Below are 2577 nucleotides of genomic sequence, written 5' to 3' on the forward strand. Positions count from 1 at the left end.
GCTTGCTTAAGTCCATAAATGGACTTTTGAAGCTTGCACACCTTATTAACATTAACATTGGATATAAACCCTTCAGGTTGTGTCATGTACACTTCCTTTCACAAGTTTCCATTAAGGAATGTAGTTTTTACATCCATTTGCCATATTTCATAATCATGGTATGCAGCAATTGCAAGCAAAATTCTAATGGATTTAAGCATAGCAACTGGTGAAAAGGTTTCTTCAAAGTCAATACCTTGTCTTTGTTTGTAGCCTTTTGCTACCAGTCTAGCTTTAAAAGTTTGCACCTTGCCATCTACATCGATCTTTCTCTTAAAGACCCACTTGCACCCAATGGGTTTTATCCCTTTGGGTGGATCTACCAAAGTCCATACTTGGTTGGTATCTATGGCATCCATTTCAGATTTCATGACTTCTAGCCATTTCTCAGAATCGATGTATAACATCGCCTCCTCATAGGTTGTAGGCTCATTATTTATGGGCAATGTGTCCCTTCCCAAGAGAAATCCATATCTTTTTGGAGCTGGACGTATTCTACTAGACCTTCTGAGTGGTTGTGCCTCTCGAGATTGTGGTTTGTACATCAGATGTCATAATTTCAGGCTCAAATTCCAATGAAATGTCAATTTGTGGGTCTCGAACTTTTTTGAGTATAACTTTACTCCCACTAGCCTTTTCATTTAAGAACTCTTTCTCAAGGAAAGTGGCATGCCTTGAGAAAAATACCTTTTGCTCAATAGGATTATAAAGATAATATCTGTGTGTTTCTTTAGGATATATCCCACAAATTTACATTTGTTTGATCTCGCTTCTAGGTTATCAAACATTGTACACTTCACATAAGTAGTACATCCCCAAATTCTAGCATAAGACAAGTTGGGCCTTTTCCCACTCCATATCTCATATGGTGTTTTATCAACCGATTTGGTAAGAACCTGGTTCAATATGCGAGTAGCAGTTTCTAAGTCATATCCCCAGAAAGATATAGGAAGTTTTACACAACTCATCATAGATTGAATCATGTCCAATAATGTTCGACTCCTTCTCTTAGACACACCATTGTGCTGTGGAGTCCCTAGAGGAGTCCATTGTGCAAGAATCCCATTTTCTTTCAGATAATCTTGAAACTTTTGGGTAAGATATTCTCCTCCTCGATCAGATCTAAGAGTGAGAATACTTTTTTCAGTTTGTTTCTCAACCTACGCTCTGTATTCTTTGAACTTGTCAAAGGGTTCAGATTTATATTTCATCAAATATACATAACCATAGCAAGAATGGTCATCTGTGAAGATGATGAGGTAGGAGTATCCTCCTCTAATACTTATATTCATAGGACCACATACATCTAAATGTACAAGTCTTAGTAACATCGTAGATTGTTCACCTTTCTTGGTGAAAGGTGACTGGGTCATCTTACCAAGGAGATAAACACTCACATGTTGCATAAGATTCATAATTAAATGGATTGATATAACCTAGTTTATGTAACTTGGTTAAACGAGTCTCATTGATGTGTCCAAGCCTATAGTGCCAGATGTAGGATAGTTTTGGATCATCTTTCTTTGCTTTCTTGACCTCTATATTGAGTATGGGTCTCTTACGTTCAAAAATATAGAGACCATTCGAATGTGTCCCTACACCATAATGCATCTCTCCCTTTAAGAAAGAACAATAATTGCCTTTAATGCAAAATTCAATATCATCATATAATGCCACGTATGACACAGATATGATATTTCGAGATATGGAAGGAACATAGTAGCAATCTCTTAATTCTAAGATGAACCCAGATGGTAAAGGTATGGTAACTGTCCCCACAGCCCATGTAGCAACCTTTGCTTCATTTCTTACTTTTAGGACCACCTTTCCCTTCGTTAATCTTCTACTCGTTTCTAGCACCTTCATGTCATTACATAAGTGTGACCCAAATCCAATATCTAATATCCATGATGACAGATCAATAGTAGACAGATTTAATTCAATCATATACATGGTCATAAGTTGAACCTCTACAAGTTTCCCATTCTTTGACCTTGTCAAGAAGGCTAGGATATCCTCCTTAATGATATCTATTCTTAAAAGATATTTGAGAACGTTTCTCAATTTGATATACTAGTCCAAACATTTTGGCCTAAATTCCATGATGACATCAAGTATGCCACGCAAAGTAATATGTGTTTGCATTCTAACAACCTAGACATTTAAAGAACGTTTATGAGTAATCATGTATTATAATCAATTAAGATGAGATAGTAAATCTTAAATTGATTGCTCCCACTATTTTCTTCAAGATAATAACCCTCCATATCACCTCGAGAGATCTCTACAAGGATTCTCTTAGTGGGCTAGGATCCTCATCCATTCTAATCATGACTTTGAGTGTGCTCAACAAACCATGATAAGTGGATTATGTAGGTAACTAAGCTTACCAATTATATCTCTATACAACTCCTAGATTAGCCAGGTGACAACACATTGCCTAAACATATCATACATGTTTCGCCTAGCCATTGTCTCTAGTTTCCACAATAATCAAGTTTCTAAACATCCGGATTTTATGAAACTAGTTGAGTAAGA

Source organism: Theobroma umbraticum, unplaced genomic scaffold (assembly GCF_002168275.2).
Source record: "Theobroma umbraticum cultivar Fairchild unplaced genomic scaffold, ASM216827v3 scaffold_299.0, whole genome shotgun sequence".
NCBI classification, from domain to species: Eukaryota; Viridiplantae; Streptophyta; class Magnoliopsida; order Malvales; family Malvaceae; genus Theobroma; species Theobroma umbraticum.